The 19586-nt window shown below is 35.3% G+C and overlaps 1 protein-coding gene across 1 annotated transcript in view; it reads left to right on the top strand.

Moving 5' to 3' along the window:
- LOC141454880 (calcitonin gene-related peptide type 1 receptor-like) overlaps positions 1–19586 on the top strand; it is a 154746-nt gene that overhangs the window by 22574 nt on the left and 112586 nt on the right. The window lies entirely within an intron of this gene.

Here is a 19586-nt window from a genome sequence, read left to right on the forward strand (position 1 = left end):
GTGAAACCCGCATTGACATTGTTTCCTTGCGATTCAGAATCAAAAACTATTTTGTTCCATTTACAAGTACGGCGAAGTTTCATCCCGAATGGCAGCGTGCCATGTACTGATGGAACAAATTGTGTGAAAAGGATGGAGCTAAGTCTCGCTTGTAGGTGAAACAAATTCAACGTCACTAAGTTCTTGAATTATTACTTCAGTCTGGCTGGAGTTGTGAGCCGACTTAGTGGAAACAGAAGCTGTTTGAGTTTCACTATAGCTGGATAACGCTAGGCTAGTTTTGAATACAATTTGTCTGGTTCGAGACAGAACTCTGCTTTTGTTGGAATATAATTAACCACTGATCTCAGCAAAGCTTTTTAAACTTTTCTAACATGGGTTACATATCTATTTTTCTCCACAATTCACCCTCCATAGTCCGGACAAAGATGTTCAAATTCTTTTTTTTTATAAACTAACTGCTGGCCGTTAGATTCTTCTCTTTCTAGGAGCTTCTTACAGCTCAGTAATGAAAGTGATGTCCCATAACTAGAGAACACTTTCACTAGAGGCAGCTGTGCAAGGAAAAAAGCTCCGGGCGTAAAAGACCTTAGATGTTTTGTCGTGACTTAAAAAATAAAAAAAAGTTCCAATATGGTAGAATAGTTTAGCTACTTAAAGAAATCAAGGCAACAAAACTAGAGGGAGTTTGTAGGAACATCTATCTGACTTCATGACTTCGGGAATATCATTTGAATAAATATAGCTTTATGTCATGTTATTACGTCAATCAAGTTGAACTTTCATAGTTCTAAAGCAGAACACAAGATCGACAGATAGGCGGTGAAATCAAACATATTATTAAAACCTCACTTTAAAGAGAAGTTCCATTTTCCTGAGAATTTCCCAAAAATCAATTTTCTCTTTGAAGCTTTTCATTTATTTATTTATTTTTTAAAACATGAAAAATATTCAGCAAAGACTCACTTCTAGTTGACGAAATTTGGATAAAACCTTAATCAAATAGGAGGTGATAGGTCCATAGAACTGATATATTAGAGAAGAGAGGAGTTATCATCCTTCCTTCTTCTAGGAAAAATCAAGTTTTTAAAGAAAATTGAAGGAAAAAACCTTTTTCTTCCCCCCCTCTCAAATTAAGAACGCAAAAACCAGGAAAATCTATTCAGTAGCGTGTTAATTCCTGTTGAATGATTCGAATTGTTAGGATTAAGGTCGGTTTCCCTGGTTATTTAAAAACTTGCAGCTTCCTGAGATTTAAAAATTTTGGAGATTATTTAGTCTGGACTCTGCTTACAGGCACAACCAATTTTCTGCTCCAATTGATTGGGGGGGGGGGGGGGAAATCTAAGTAGAAATTCTTAGATAATCTTTTACAATATAAAAAAGTAAACAATTAAATGATTTAGTAAATGTAATTAAAAGAGATTTATATTGAGGGAAACGAAGGCAATTATATCTTCTAAGCTACTTAGCGTTATGTCTTCTTTATTGGCAATTTTACTTTTTATTCAACTCTTTTAATTCTTTAATCAGATTGTTATTGATTTTATCTTTGCCCAGTTTCTATTCATCATAGTTCTCTGTTCACAATCCACTTTATATATTGTATCATCTATAATTAAATTTGCAGGCTTTGCGTTTTGTTTTTGTAATTTGCTATTAATTACTGAAATCTTGTTCTCATTAGGATTGAAATACATAAATAAATCTTTAACAAAATCTGATGAAATGCCAACTTTTTTGGCCAGTCTTTACGTCCAATTATGAAACTTCAGATGTTATCGTATCTTAAATTAAAAATAAAATGAATAATGTAAAATTATTAAAAGGAGTACTTGACAGTTCAAAGCTGAATAATGTACAATCCGTGGAAATTTTGTTCACTTAATTCTTTCACTCAGTATTCTGACACAAAGACTTTGTACCTTATCTTCGCCCATTCCAAACAGTTTGGGATTAATGGGAGTAGCCACTTGCACAAGCTTTACAAAGAGGGTCTAGCCAGCCAGAGAGGTTCCATTGTGTTGAGATTGTGTCTCTAGTGAAATCACAATGCCCAGCCAAGACTGGGGTAAAGATGAAGGCCTACGCTGACAATCTTCTCTAATGGAGTTCGAAAAAGAAGAAGAATGTTCACAGAGATAAGATTTTCTTTGAACTGATTATGGGGAAAAAAGGCATCAAGAAATTTTGAACGTACGAGCAGTTAACGGAAAGAATTTTTTTAAGTGTTTTTTTATAAAGCGTCTTGTAAGTTGCATGAAAAAAGGCTAGCTTGTGAAATTCATTTGATAAAACTTCTTTTCCATCTCTGCCAGAAAGCTGTTTCACAAAGTTTACAACTTAAATTTGTGAAAGAAAGTTTCACGATTATCGTGAAACAATGTAGAACTCTACACACTCCATTACTTCTTACTTTCTAACTTTCTTAGCTTCTATTTATTTTCAACTTTTTAATTGTTACTTAGTTTCGTCTTGCTAACTTCGATTAATTGGAGGAAATTGTTTTTTTTTAAGTTTTCAAAAAGTAATAGAAATTGGAATTCTTATTTGGAAGTGAGCAAGGCCAGTTATTAGTTTCGGAAATGAATCAAACCTAATCAATACTAATCATGATTGTTGAGTCGTGGATAACTACGTTGCAAAACACTGCAATAAAGCGACTTTCGGATAGATCGCTTTACGTTTGCTCTCCCCCTTTACTTAGGGAAGTATGGCGATCATGCTAAATTGCTAAGTTCAATATTCACCGGAAATGTATCCATTTTGATGGCATTTGGATCAGGAAAAATGCCTAAAAAATATCTCAAAAAAAAAAATCGCAGCAAGTTGAAAATCGTTTTATTTCGATTTGGTACCACCAGGCACCAGAATATCCCACTCTAACTCAACAATCTCGAAACCAAAAATAAAAACAATTTGATCTACCTATTATTGTTTGAAACATTTTACTGAGAACATTTGATTGAGAGCCCTTTTGGATGAAAAGGAGACGTTTCTCTCTAATGTGCCTTACGATACTACGATACTACCACATTAAATTACTATTAGGGATGATTAAAGTAAAGTAATTCCCTATTTTTTTACGCGAGATTTAAGTCCAACTACCAAATTAGGTGTCGTGAACGGAGGCGACTAGAAAACATACTTTACTATAAATTTTTCATTTTAAGCATTAAATAAAAAAATCCTGGACAGGAAGAATCGAACCCACTAACCAACAATACATCTTAGCTTTGCAGGTCTAGTCACTTAACCACTCGGCCACCAAAGTTATTATTAAGCGTGTTGCTAAAATTCCAATTTGAAAAAACCTACTACCAGAAGTAATAATTTATTGATCATTCTTATCACTTTTTTTGAGGGGGCGGGGTGATTCCCTTTGGTTTTTACGACTTCTATTAAACATAAAGAGCTCATGTAAAAATTTTAGTTCTTTTTTGTGAACATTTTTTCAGGAAAAATTTTATTTATAGCTTTTTTAGGGATTATGGAATAATGGGAGATGTTTCCCCATATAAACGTGTCTGTGATTGAGGATAGAAAAATCGTAGGAAGCTGTTAGTTATATACTTCGATTAGGTTCGACCAGAACTATTATAGTGATCATAATCTTTTTTTTTTAGTCAAGTTTTCAAAGAAAAATCGATTAATGGCATTTCTGGGAGAGAGAGGATGGCCTCTAAAGTGCTATTTCAGAATCATATACTGTCCTTGTTTTATGGATTATTAAAGAGTTGATTAAGAACAATGCGAGATCGAAAACTATCTCTTAACGGAAGTAACATCCAGCTGAATGGAGTTTACACTTTTTTGATATTTGCCCCTCCACAAAAAAGTAGCTTTTACTATTCACTCACAAAGATGACTGTTATTAGAAAAATTTATCTAGGAGAAGTTTTATGAAGGGATGCTAGTGTGTTTTCCAAATTGTACAATTTGAACAAGAGTAAAGTATGTCCTGGAATTCCGAGTTGGAATAAAATGTATTGTTTAGAAGTTCAGGAATTCAGAATAAGAGGAAGTCGCGTGTAAATTTAACAACTGTTGCCTTGCATGCACCGTCCATTATTGGATGATGACACAATGCACCAATGAACAACCCGTAAATAGCATTACATTTATTCACTGTAAGTTCCGGGACAGTGTAAATTGTTTTTACGCTAAGTACATTGGGTTTACGAATTACCGCGCTTTAAACACCACGCTAATGGACTAACTATGGAGAGGGGGGAGGATGTTCAGTTTAATGTTCAATTGTTCAATGTGTCAGGCTCTTATCGTTAAAGTTTCAGACTTTAGAAGTTACTGAATTATTCAGTAGCTATTAACAACTTTGAAACCTGTCATTGGTGATTTATTATCTATAAGTTTTGTAAAAAGATATTTATGGTTACATTAATTTGATTGGTGCGAAAAAAGTTTTGAAACCACAAAATTTGTCCGGCAGTGACGTAGTATTTCCGCTCAACTTAATTGATTACGTTTTAATGGAAATGAACTACTACAAGAAGGTATTAAGGGGTCGAGGCTTAGAATTAGCAAAGTTGGCGAAGATCATCCAGGAAAATTACAATGCCTTCAGGCTAGTAACCATGAAATATGCTCTAGGAAAGTAATCTTCAGCAATTTAGCAAGACCATATTTAGCCAATTTCGGCTTCCTGGGGGTTAATGGAAAGCAAATTTGTCAACGAATAACTGTCATAAAGTGACATTGATTTTGTTGTTAATGACCATTAAATTGCCCAATTTATACCAGTGGCTCTCTGCAATAGTATATTGTATATAACATGCACACATTATTAACATTATTGATCTTTCCAAATTGTAATCAATTCGGTCCCAACTCTAACCAATTCTATCTAGTAATCCTAACCTAACTTGATACATTGAACTATTCGTTCGAACACTAATTAATAAATAACCACCGTATAATTCGTATAAATGACCACTAAATGTAAAATATTAACACTTCCGGTGTAATTACTTTCGTAATAAAGTAAATTTTAACGATTCTCTGTTTTTATTTTCTAACTTGTCTATTAATCAAAAATGAAATTTCCCAACGTATAATTCGTAATAATTAAGCTAATAATTGAAAGAGAATTTTGTTATTTCAGGGACTTCTAAGGTACCTTGTACATAAAACCTGGAGTCAGCATCCCCTCGCCTTACACTTTATACGATTTCAAGGCGCTGGTTTATAGAAAAATTTAGTTTTATGCCTGAAAATGGTACAAATGAATTTTCCCTCTACAGTTCAAAGAAAGACGTAGGGGACAAATTAGAACGAATCAAAGGAAAATGATTAATCCAGTTAATGATGAGGTATTTCCTGTTTTGGAAATGTAGCAATGCATTCAATCTTTCTTTATAAAAAAAAGTATAGAAGGGATTAGCTCAAAGGATGGCTACTATACTGGAGTGAGAGAGAAAGAGCTACTTCGACATAGAGCCTTCTTTGTTTGGAGGGAAGACTATCTCTTTGCACTAACGCAGACCAGAAGCTCTTACTAGTGTAAGTTATGGCAATAAGAGACAAGTATATAGTCTAGAGTAAAAATAATAGAAGGGACACCATTTGCCCTTCAACCCCGCACTTTTCAAAAAATAGTCTTGGATAAGTATACACATTATGATTAGCCAATTCAGCAAGGCATGGAGCTTTTCTAACTCAAACCAACTGTAAAGCTTGGATGCATTGTGGTACTGGGTTCGATTCCCGGTCTGTGGCCTTGGATTTTATTTAATGGTTAATATGAGTAATTTATAGTAAAGTATGTTAGGCGGTTATAGGCTAGACCTGCAAAGCTAAGATGTATTGCGGTACTAGTCTATATTCCCAATGGTTAATATGAGAAATTTATAGTAAAGTATGTTTAGGCGGTTATAGGCTAGACCCGCAAAGCTAAGATGTATTGTTGGTTTAGTGGGTTCGATTCCCCAGGACTAGGCCTTGGATTTTATTTAATTTTTAATAAAAGAAATGTACAGTAAAGTATGTTTACTAGTCGCCTCCGTCCATGACACCTAATTTGGTCGTTGGACGTAAAGCCAGCCTGAAAAAATAGGTGATTACCTTCACTTTACTTTTCTAACTCAAACAAAATACTACGCCAGTATTTTCGGCTTCAACAATCACGCTTCGTCTAACTCTAGCTTTACAATAATTATTATCACACATTTAGCCATACATTCGAGATTAAGTTAGCTCAGTATTGTACTAAGTTCTAAGCATTAAAATTATGGTCAGTGTTCATTATTTGAATTGCACTATAAGTTTTTACAAATTTTCAGTTCAGCTGATCCAGTACATTTAGGATTTAGAGAGGTCAACTTTTCCGTCATCAGCTGATCTCAAAAATATATTTTTTATGATTCTATTCAGCAGTTGAAAATAAATAGATTTTTAGGAGGGGAAATTTTTATTTGCAATATGTCCAACCATCTCATATATATTGCAGTACGTCAATATTACATCAATACGTGACCGTCAATATTCTATATTTGCAGTGTATTTCGTTATACTAGGGTGGGAGGACCTCTATCATGTGCTCCGTATCATGTACACAGATGGACCAATGGCTTCTTCCTTGTTCGTCTTTCTCTACTCCTCACTCGTTTCCCACTCGCTTTCCTCTCTGCAGTCTGCGAGAGATTTATAACAATTTCATCTTTCTGACTGATCGTAGGGCTGAAAACTTTCATTCAACAGGAAATGATTTCTATCTTTGACGATTTGAGGTTATTTGTTAAGAAAGGTTTTGTTCTCTCTTTCTCTCTCTCTAGCCCCTAATGATGGGGCAAATTTTCAATTTTTGGGAGCTTTGAGGCAAGAATTCAGGATCAAAATCAAATCACCGGATGTGCCACATTCTGAGAGAAGTTGAATTAAGATTTTTATTCACTTAAGTACCAATTAAGTAAAGTGTACCATTCTATTACTTATATATTTATGAGAATTAAATAAATTTAAATAATTGCATTATCCTCTTTAGAGAAACTGTTGTAACGGAAGTATTACATGTGAATATCATGTACATTTTTTCATTTTGGCGCGCATTTCCGGTAAAACGCATCAAGCCTACGTATTCATTTTTTTGCTCCAATGAAAAAGAAAATAACTTGCAAAAATTTGTCTCAAGATTTTGAGGAAAATACGATGAAAAGTTAATTTTAGTATGAGTATGTCGAGTAGTTTATCACACCGGATTTAACTTCCAACATAAGTTTTTCATTGCAAATTTATTAATGACAATTCTCCCAAGATTATATTGAATATAAGGAATATTAATCTATTTGATGCTATTAAATATGCTTTAAAACCTTACTTGTAAGGAATAGGTGTTGTTACAATACTTCTTTCCTGTAGCTGACATAATTTTCGGGACAGATATGAACCCACAGTGACTCGGGTATGAAGCAAAGGTTTGCCACGAGAGTGAGGTATGTGTGGAGGTTACATTCTGTAGTGGTTATCAAGATTCCTTCTTGATTAGGTTTTTAATGGTGCATGGATCTTTGTCTGGTGTACGCACCATCTTGATATATTTCTTTTGTTATTATTCAGTTAGTTATTATTAATTATTAAATTTATTACAGTAAATTGTATAATAAATTTAAATATGAAATTTATTTATAAATTTTACCCCCACACTAGACTTAAAAGAACAGAACTAAACAGACGCTATCGACTACTTAAAAAGACTCTTAGACGATAGATCAAAACTCTCTCTGGACAACAAAAGACTGATTTATACTTCTATTTTGAAACCCATCTGGGCGTATGGAATACAGCTGTGGGGTTCAACCAAACGCTCCAATCTAAAATAATTTGAACTATAGTAAACGCTCCATTTTATGTCTCCAATCTGACTATACACACTTACCTTAACATTCCTTTTGTCACCCAAGTTGCTAAAACACGATACAGAAAACTCCACTTAAACCTGCAATCTCATTTAAATCCTCTAGATCAAAATCTTTCTTCAAGAACTGTTCCTGATAGCCCGGACAAGACGTCTTAAAAGACAGTGGCCTCGTGATCTCCTCTCAAGTGAAGAGAGTGTCTAAACCAGTGGTTCCCAAACTTTTTTGACACATGGACCCCTTTTCATAGTCAAAACTTGCCCATGGACCCCTTTGTATAGACAAAACATGCCCACGGACCCCTAAGTGAAAAAACTACATAAATGCGTAGAATAAAAAATACAAATTTAAAAAAACATTTTGTTGAAGAAGTATTTATTGAAATTATAACTTTTGTTTAAAATAAAATTTAAAAAAATTAACAATTTGGATGAACGTGATGAGATGTTATGAGTGTATTTATATCCGGCTCAATGTGTGTGAGTAGCAACCGCAAATCCCCACGAGTAATCTTTGGTTCAGGTCTGCATGAAGAGCCGTTAAGTGTTCGACAGTGAGCAAGCAGATCTTCATCTCTATTTTGAAATTTCGAAAGATTTGGAAACTGAGAACGTTCTCCTCTTCCCAAGTTTTGTATTTACAGAAAACCTTTCGCAACAAACACAGATATTACGCTTTTAGTTTTGATTAAATTTAATTGACCACCTTGTTAGTCTCTAATTTCCATAATAATAAAAATGGATCACAGTTTTATTATTTTATATTGAACCTTGCGCGGACCCCCTGACGTTGTTCAGGGACCCCCAAATCCATTTTAATTTTCCACGGACCCCCTGAATGATACCGGGGACCCCTGGGGGTCCGTAGGGACCACTTTGGGAACCACTGGACTAAACAGTCTAATGTTTTGGAGTGTTACCACTGCGGTAACTTCTCCACTAATTTACTTCTACTGTTCACTGTTATCATTGTTACTTATAGCGCTAACGCGCTGATTGTAGCACAATAAACGCAAACCAAAAAAATTATAAATTGACCAAACATAAAATTACACTGCAAACTTTCAGAAAATATGGGCAATTATAGTACTCATTTACCTTTACAATTGTACACAATGTTGTGTACATGTAAGAAATATAACGTGATAAAGTTTGGGAGCTTTGCATTTCCTTAAATTTCGAATTACTGTATCTCCAATTCTATTAGCGCAAATACTGCGTTAATATGTACAATTATATTATATTACTTTAAGGTATGTTCTTTGATTTATTTTATTGACGTTTTATTGATGAGAATCACTTGAAATTCAATTCAACTTTCGTTTTTCATAAAGTAGTGGGTTTTTCATCATGAAAAAGCCCTGAAAAAAAGTCCCATTTCAGTAATAATTAAAAAAAAAAGTCTAATTAATTTTTACTTCATAATATATAAGGGATAATTTATTTAACGAAATTTAACGTTTTAAAGTTCCTGAGGGTTTGTCTTATTGTCTAATCACTTTTCTCTTATTGTGAAAGAAAATTGAAAAACTTTTTTGTCTGTTCATCTGTCGGTCTGAAACTTTATTTTGTTCGCTATTCATTTTTAAAACAATCATTAATTGTTTGATCTAAAGTTTTATTAAAGTAATTTTCATATCCTTTACCAACTTTAAACTTAAGAATAGGCTGAAGTCTTTAAAGGGCAAGTCACAAACATTAATTGTGAAAGATTTCTTTTGATGTTCGATCTGAGCGGAAAAAGTTGTGTAGAACAACTTCATCAAAATTTGTTTGGCTAGACTTTAATGCACTTCTTTACTTTTTCAACTTATTTCCTCTAAGTATTTAACGTATCTTGTGTTTTTCTCTTTCTTGGAGAGAGTATAATCTCGGAGTAACAACTAAACTCTACCCTGGCGATCATAAAGGCATGACGTGTTTCATATCAGTTGTAGGGAGATTTCATTTTTTTCTCGAATAACACATTTTCTTGGGCTCAGTTCATGCGCACTAAGTTCTAAGATAAATCTCTTTCACAACTTAATGTTGTGCTTAAGTAAGCTCTACTTTGTCTTACTAGATAAGAAAAGTGTTGATAACAGGCAGACTTTCCAAAAATGTGGTTTATATATATATAAAAAAAAAAATGGTCTGTTGGTATGTGTACATACGTAATGCAATCGTTCTGGTTAAAAAAGTGAAAAATAGCCTAAACTGTGAAGAAACGTTTCTCATACTCTCATGGTTACCGAAAAGAAAAAATGGCGGTAAAAGAATTCTTAACCGGAAGTATATATATACTAAAATAATTTCCACTTTATTTTTTAATTTATTTTCTCTAAAAACAAAATAAAAAATTAATTCCTGCGATTTTCTTTAAAATAGCTAAGTACATTCCAGAAATTCTCATGGCTCTAGGTTTGTTTGAAACATTTTTCAGGGAAATTCTATTAAATTCACTTCTGGGAGAGAAGATAGAGGTCCTTCGCTTCAGAGTATCCTTTGAAGGAAAATGTGGTGTCCCTACCATTTAACTACAATGAAAGGGAGTTGATAAAGTTAATGATGAAATGCAAATGACGTAAAGAACATTTTACCACCTCAAATACTGATTGAATTTTCCACTTTTTGGGGGAGAGGTAGAAGGAAGGAAAGGGAAAGCCCTTACAATTTTCTTTTAAACTTGAGACACCAAACACTCTAAAAACGTTTGTTTATCACGCTTTTCAAGGAAAATTTTGTTGTCAATGGCACAATTACGAGAGAGGCAAAGAGACTTACTTCATTAAAACCCATTCCCCAGCATTATGTACCAATAATAAATATAGTAAGTGCCATAAAATGGGTTAATCAAAACTCTGAGTTGGAAGACAATTCAAAAACCGGAAATACCATTTCACTTATCTGAGATTATCTTCGAACTAGCACTGACCAACTTCCTGTGGAGGTTACGTACTCTTAGATCTATCTATTAATTTTGATTTGAGTATAATTTTATTACTTCCAATGATACGGCAATCCTCCCTCCTCATAAAGACTCGGTCCTTGCCTATCACTCCCTTCAATCCCATTTAGATTCTCTCGAGTCTTGGCTAAAGAAATGGAGAATTAAAATTAATGAAAACAAATGTAATTACATTACATTCTCCCAAAGGCGAACTATCCCTTCCACCCGTTTACCTACACCTCACTCCTCTTCCCACAACAGATTGTGTTAAGTACCTAAGTCCCTTCATGGACAAACGTCTAACCTGGGATCCACATACTAGACTTAAAACCAAAAGAACTGAAACAGACGATTGAAACTTCTCTCTCAGACTTCTCGACAAGTGATCTGAACTCTCACTATAGAATAAACGACACTTATATACATATGATACTGGAACCTGCTAGGACGGAATGGAACTTTGGGGCTCAGACAAAACGGTCCAATATCTATAGAATCCAATCCTTCCAGTCAAAAAACACGCCGTCGAATCCGCAAATGCTCCTTACTAACATATGTCTCCAACTTTACCTTGCACCGAGATTTCCTTGTTCCCCTATGTTTCAGAAGCTATAAGAACCCGTTATATTTAAATTCCACACATCAATCACCTCACATCCTAATCCTAACTAGTATCCCAACTTACTACTCTACCAGGAAATCCTCCAAGGCGGTTGAAGCGCAGATGACCAAGTGCGATCTTCTAAATGAAGTAAGTGCCGTGCAGAATAGTGAACTGTACCTCTTTGGGAGTCCAACCAATGAGGTGAATTCTCCCCTCATGTATTCATGTATTTATTCTGTTATCTTTATTGTATCATCTTCACTTGATGCAGAATTATACTGCAGTTGTGAAAATAAATAAAGTAAAACAAAAAAAGAGTGTAAATTTTCTTTTTAGATAACTTTGATGGACTTTGCTCGCTAAGTTTCCGATAGATTCTATTTTAGGACCAAAAATCAAAATATGAAGTTTCATCTATCTTTCATTTTTGAGACATTTTTTAAGCACACACATATACACAAACACCTTGGCATCTGCTAAAAAAACTAATCTTTCTTTTTTTCCGGGCACTGACGTCTTAAGAAGTGGGCAATTTTAGTGAAAAACTAAATTTACTCCATTACATTTTCTGGCAACTTAGAATTTGGGTTTAAAAAAAAAAAGTAATTGACGCCATTTATTTAGATAAAAGGAAAGATCAAAAAATTAAGCACCACTGGAGAAGACATTTTGGAGAAAATGTAAAAGATACTGAAAAAGAAAAGCATTAATTACAGATTTCCTTCCTTCATTTCTACCTGATGTGAGTGTGTGGGTTTTTGTGAGGGAGTTTAGGTCAGGTGTCTCAGCTGAGAGTGGGTAGTCAGTCTCTGGCTGTTGATTTTAGACACCCACACATTTCTTGCCCACAGTGTGAAAATGCGCGGCCTTCTACAAACATTGTTGGGCTACTTTGGAGGTGGAAATAACCTCCCGCCAACACACAGAAATATATGATTACATTCTCAAATGGTATCATTTAGTTAGTATTGTTGTTGTAAAGTAGTTCAAACTTAGTATTCTGTTTGTGTAACCCATGGGTATAGGTATAGAGTATAAGGGTGTTCTCAGAGTTTGGGTTAAAAATCAATCAACAACCTACCTAGTGGCTTACACCTTTATTATTATTATTTTTTCTCACTTTTCCTTGGATATGATTTTTCTGTAAAGATTTTCTTTAAAAATTTTCTAGGCTTTTCTTTGTATTTTTATTTATTATTTACTAAAAATTATTCTTTTATAGGGAAATTGGAATGTTGGGACTGTGAGTGGCCACTGGTTGAGGGTATCTGAGAAGGGATGACCGCTAGGGGTGGCAATAAAGTTGCAGGTAGCAAGGGACATTCCTTTTTCCATTCCATTACTGTGTGCGATGTGCGTTGGGCCTTGTGTTGGCGTTAGAATCTTATGTCTTATGTGAATAAACTATACTTATGATAGATTGGTGTTTATTTCTACCCTTAGTATTTAAAGTATTAATTTGTGTTTTGTTTTATTTGGTTTTCCTTTAACTCATTTTATATTCTACACTTTACTGTCTTTTTTTTTTGACGTGAACACATCTTTAAATTTGCTATCATATGGAGGCAATCCAAAAAACCTAATGATAACAAAATCGGGAGATACAGTTTGGCATTATAGTTTCGAATCTATCGTCTACATCCAAAATTAAATTAGACCACTGGATAGCTAAAGGATCAAAGAATTCATGACGATAAGCGAGGACTGTGACGCATCGCGCGTGGTAGAGGGGGAAGCGCCGCCATTTTGAGATCATTTTACTGCGTATCGAGGTTTGCATTTAGTATAACTTTTGACTTGGAGAAGCTACGATGTTCGTTTAAGTTTTAATCGTCAGCTGTCGTCACAATCTATCGATTGTATATAAAACATTAGTGTAAAATAGTGACAGTGAATATAATAGGGTGTTAGAATAAAAAAAAATATTATCAAAAATATATAATGTCGGCCTATACGCGTCGAAAAGCCAAAACCAAATACAGAGATCGTATACGGTTGGAAAGGACTTCTCAAGAACAATCGAATGGTAATAATAGAACACCATATGACCGAGTCAAGCTGTGCCGGGAACGTAAAAGAATGAATGCAGCCGAGCGGATCAACGACGGTGTCAGTACATCTGTAGCTGGGGCGGTTGAAATTATGCAAGTGAATGATGAAATCGCTTCTACATTGACAACTGACTGTATAGGCATAGATTGTGTTCGATCGTCGATTTGTTTCCTCGATTTCATCCTAAATACATAAATAAAAATATTTTATATAAAAAATATAACCCGTTACGTAAACGTATTCACGTACAACACACGACCGTGTCCATGACACAGCCACTGTTTTTTTTATGAAATAGAATTCTCAATATCAATTTTGGGGCCCCCCCTGAGATAGAAGAAATGGTTTTTGGAAATGTTTTTACTTCAGGGCTGGAAAAATTATCTAAAAAATGCCAAATAAAAAGATTGCCGTCGCTTCTATGCTAAAGCCCTGAAGAAGTATTCTAATACGGAAGCTTGGCCAAAAAAAATAAATCAATCAAAAAGTTATGATTGAAATTAGCAATATTCTTTCTGCCATTTGGACCAATGAATCATTCGCCAAAATAGATCTCTACACAATGAAGACCTTCTTCATTTTGTTGCTGAGTATCCCACCCTTTCGCCATCACAGTTATATGTGCTTGGGAATAGTTCTCTCCAACAATTACTTCTCATCATCACTCAACGCTTCTAACTTGATCTTTTTCAATTAAATGTGTAGCTGATGCTGCAAAAAGTTTTCTTGTCAGTGACTTTAATTAATAAAACTAATTTTCAATAGAAAGAGATTCTTTTTTCTTTTCATTTTAGCAACGATCAGTAAACTAAATAACTCTTTCTTTTTTGTTAATAACTAATACAGGAAATAACTCGTATATCAAAACTCAATCGAATGACACCTCATTCATGAAAATCGGTTCGTGCGTTTAGGCGCTACGTTGTTTACAAAAAAACATATCAACAACAACAAGAACAACTTTTGAAATTGCCGTTTTTGCTCATTTTTAGCAACTTTTTTTTTCTCAGAATCTGTCAGATCAAGGTTTTCAAGAATTTGAAGAGGCTTCGAAGAAACTGGGCTTAAAAAGAAATCAGACGAAGACGAAGTTTATGGTATGTTCTCGAAGAAATCTGGGCTAGTGATGAAGTGCACATATATGTGCACCTTACAATTTTGAAAGGGTTTCATTTTTCAAATATCTAGGGAGCCGTTTTAACCGATAAGGATGAAGTTAGAGTGTAGAAATAAAAAGCAGGTTAAAGGTAGGCAGGCAATAGGTGTTTCTCGGCGCACCTACAGAAGGTCCTTAAGTTTTCAAGAACTATCAAGGGAGGCAAAGCTGACCGTCTATAATAGCATATTGAGGCCAGTGGTTTACGTATGCCAGTGAAACGTGGGTCTCTTAACCAAGGAGAATGAAAGATTGCTTAATGCCTGCGAGAGTAAGATTCTAAGGAGAATTTTTGGCCCAGTGAAAGAAGGGGACAGGTACAGGAATTAGGAAGAACAGTGAAATAAGAGAGCTGTATCAGAAGTAGGATTTAGTAGGATGGATTAAGGAGGGGAAGACTGAGATGGCTAGGGCATTTAGTGAGGATGGAAGATTCCCAGATTTCCCAGGAAGATAATGAATGAGCACCCAGTGGTGGGGGCTAGGAAAGACCGAGAATTAGGTGGCTGGATAATGTAGAAGAGGATATTAGAAACCTGGGAGTAAGGAAATGGAGGAGGAGGCTAAGATCCTTCGAGGACCGTACAGCCAGAGAAGAGAGAGAGATTAGATCTGGGGTTGTTGTAAAAAAATTACAGTTATAAAGGAGGATTTCTCCTTTATTATAAAGAAAATTTGGGAGTTTTATCTTTACTAGATAAAGAGTAAAAAATTGTCAAAGTTGGGTGTTTTTACAACGTTACGCTTTTTGACGACAAACCTTTATACAACTCTCCTACCGGAAACAGTTTTAATAATTAAAAAAAAAGAATCATTTTCCCAGAACTTCAAACCAAATCTGGATATGATTCCAAAAAAAAGGTCTAACAATGTTCAAAACCCTGGCAATTTTCATTGCCTAATGAAATGTAAAAAAATGAATTTCTATTTCTTAGAGAAGGAAAAATATTCCATTTCTGCTTCTATATTTCATCACATTAATCTATATTATTTTGACAGACCTTAGCATCTATCCTCTGGTAATATTGACGGAATAAGATTTATAGGATCTTATTTATATTTTTTGGTAGAAAACAAAAAAGAAACTGTTATGAATCACTGTCTCTTACTGTTATCCATAAATTATCTTGGAACTCAGTATTTTTATCGTACTTAACATATAAATACAGGGTGAAATGTTGAAAATCTGGTTAGGCCCGCTGTGGTGGATCATATCGGTGTTCTTTTTCTGTCGTAAGGGCAGTGTGAGATCGAGACATGACGTCGAATACTTTATAACCAATCTGATTAATCATTCTCTACTGAGTGAATGTCCGTAAAGATAAGAAACATGCGTCATGGTTAAAATCAACGATATAAATACAACATTAGGAATAACGGGTAGCTTTTAAATGATACAGCAATTTAGACGTTCGATTGAATCATTGAATCGCGTTCGATTATCAACAAAACAATAACTAAGAGAATGAACAAATATATATAAATGGCAAGTAGAAATAAAGATAGACTTGAGTTAAAGTACGAGGGTCGTTTGAAAAGTCCGTGCAAAAATAAAAACTACTTAATTTTTTGGGGTAAACCTTTTTTATTTTTCAACATAGTCTCCTTTTAGGCTTATACACTTCGTCCAACGCTGCTCTAGTTTGTTGATCCCTTCCGAATAATAGGATTTGTCCAAGTCTGAAAAATAGCCATTCGTTTCTGCAATCACCTCCTCGTTTGAATAAAATCTTTTTCCCGCCAGCCATTTCTTCATATTGGGGAAGAAATAGTAGTCCGAGGGAGCCAAGTCTGGAGAATAGGGGGGATGTGAAACGAGTTGGAACCCTATTTCCATTAATTTTGCGACCACAACTGCTGAGGTGTGAGCTGGTGCATTGTCGTGATGGAAAAGGACTTTTTTGTGTGCCAATCGTGGGCGTTTTTCTTGCAGCTCGGTTTTCAAACGGTCCAATAACGATGAATAATATGCACCTGTAATAGTTTTACCCTTTTCCAGATAGTCGATGAGGATTATTCCTTGCGAATCCCAAAAGACAGTCGCCATAATCTTTCCGACCGAAGGAACGGTCTTCGCCTTTTTTGGCGCAGATTCCCCCTTGGTAACCCATTGTTTAGATTGTTCTTTGGTCTCAGGAGTGTAGTGATGTATCCATGTTTCATCCACAGTGACGAAACGACGCTTAAAGTCCTGCGGATTCTTCTGGAACAGCTGCAAACCGACCTTGCAACACTTCACACGATTTCGTTTTTGGTCAAGCGTGAGCAATCGCGGCACCCATCTTGCGGATAGCTTTGTCATGTCCAAATGTTGATGCAAAATATTATGTACCCGTTCATTCGAGATGCCCACAGCACTAGCAATCTCACGCGCCTTCACTCTTCTGTCATCCTTCACCATATCATGGATTTTATCAATGATTTCTGGAGTAGTAACCTCAACAGGGCGCGTCCAGAACGTTCAGCGTCACTTGTGCCCATATGGCCACTCCGAAAATTTTGAAACCACTTATAAACTGTTCTAATCGAAGGTGCAGAGTCACCATAATGTTTATCAAGCTTCTCTTTAGTCTCCTGAGGCGTTTTGCCTTTCATAAAGTAGTGTTTAATGAACACACGAAATTCTTTTTCGTCCATTTTTTGAAAATCACTCGACTTCCTCGATTCAAACGAATGCCAAACACAAAGAAATAGACCGATCTGGCTGAAACTTGGTGTGTGTTCTTCCAAGAGATGCTACTAACTAAACATAACCTCGATACGCGCCAGTAGTGCTATTTCTCTGACTTTGCACGGACTTTTCAAACGACCCTCGTAAGTTTAATGAGTTGGAGTTAACAGAAACTTCAAAAATGGGAGCTAATTACAATCTTCAAAACTGGGAAACTGATGAAACAATAGAAGGGTAAAAGAATTTGGGTGAACGGTAAATAACGGGTGAATTGTCCCGACTGAATTGTCAAACTGTGGTTGGCGAGCCAGTATTTCTTACATGCGCTCTAAGGGGAGATAGTTATAGACGGGTTAATGTCGGGGGGGGGTCTTGTTGTTAACCTCTCCAGAGGACTTCCACCTTTTACATGCTTTCTAACCAATCAATTCTCACCAAATGAACTCTCCTTTACCAGCCACAAGATAAAAGCTTCCCACCGGACAATAACCAATAATATGGATGTAAAATATAGATTTCCATCCAATGGAAATTCTCCATCGTAACTATTATTCCTAAACCCTCGTAATTTTCACGTTCCGAAGTCAAACGTGCCCCACTGTTTGCTTACTCAATAATCCCATTCCTACCTCGAACGTAGTACGCTACCTGGGTTTCTACTTGGTCAGTAGACTCACAAGGAATCCCCCACACACGAGACTCAAAAGACTACAACGAAACAAGAGGTACAGACAACTCAGACGGATGATCGAACCTAAATCTAAACTAAGCACCACCCAACAAACTAATTCTCTCCAAGAGGTTACTTAAACCCATCTGGACTTAAGGACTTAGGAGATGTGACGCTCAACTAAACCTCCAATATCTCCCTGCATCCAATCCTTCCAATCAAAAGCTCTCCGCCGTTAATGCTCCCTATTATGTCACAAGCCTCATTCTTCACAAAGACCTAAATATCCCCCCTTTTGACTGTAACGATCCATTCACAGATTCCCCAATTTCTTCACAGAAGCTTCTATCCTGCCATCACCAATTACTCGAACAGCTCTTGAAACTCTTTCCCTCATTAATCCATCCTGATAATCCACCACGACGTCTAAAACGACCTTGTCCTCGTGATCTCCTACCATAGACAAGTCCAACCAATAAAATTCCTGAGAGTGTTCAGCACTGGCTGATTACCCTCTTTCTGTCCCTACGGTTGCGACATGCATCGGCTTAACCGGGCCGATTTTTTACATCACGTAATTGTAATTACTCCCAATGTACACTGCCTGATCTATTAATAATAACAATAATAAAAAAGATACACAATTTGGATCATGTAAAGAATAATGGAGGAAAAGATGCGTACCTTTTGGCTGGGACAGAAACGTCAATTAAAGTGATAAATTGCATTAAAGTAGAGGGAAGAAATGAAGCTAAAATACAAACAAGGAATTGCACTTATAACTTAGTTTTATCAATTAGATTTATAAAATTGATCATTTATTGACGCAAAACTGAAGCATTGATGTGAATTGTTAAGTTCCAGATCATTTTTTAAATTCAACTGATTTTAATCTAAGATAATTATAACATTATTTAATTTTAAAAATTTCCTAAATAGAAAATATTCAAAGTGCTTGGTTTCCTTTTCAAAAAAACATACAGATGGAAATATTTGTGGTAAGCAGCTCTCTCTGCTTTAAGCAGAATACCAGCGGTAAGCATGGCTGGTATGCCCTTTAGTAAATATGTAAAAGACGCCCTACATTATGGAAACTGCATAGTCTGGGAGTTTAATTTGGATTACTTTGGTATGTGTTTCGTATGTGTAAATGTTGTTGTAATTACGTAAAGGATGGTTGTTTTTAGTTTTATGTTTTACTTAAGTAAAGTTTGTTTTTGTATTCTTTATGCAACAGCAACATTAACTAACTTTTTTATGTATCAAAAACATAAAATGTTTTGGTTATATTATTGATTTTTATAAATTTTATCTTTTAGATTAATTAACTATTAAAATACTAATTAAAACCCAATTGTTGGGCTAAATTACTCGTCAAAAAACTAAAAATGTTCCTGACAACTGGCTCTCGCAAAAGCTCTCTACAATTGCTATAATATTGTAAAGAAGTTGACCTGAAGAGAGAAGAAAGGCCTAGATTGTTCTGAGGGTTGAGCGACCAAAGTCGTTAACGGTTCACCACTGGGTAAACAAAAGGGCCGGTCTCTACCTTAGCTGGAAAAGAAAAAGGCTAGATTGTTCAAGAAGTTTAGTGACCGTAGCCTATAACGGTCCACCACTGTGTAAAAGCCATT

The sequence above is a fragment of the Rhodnius prolixus genome, unplaced genomic scaffold (genome assembly GCF_049639745.1).
Source record: "Rhodnius prolixus isolate KJV_2025 unplaced genomic scaffold, Rpr scaffold_15, whole genome shotgun sequence".
Classification (NCBI taxonomy): Eukaryota; Metazoa; Arthropoda; class Insecta; order Hemiptera; family Reduviidae; genus Rhodnius; species Rhodnius prolixus.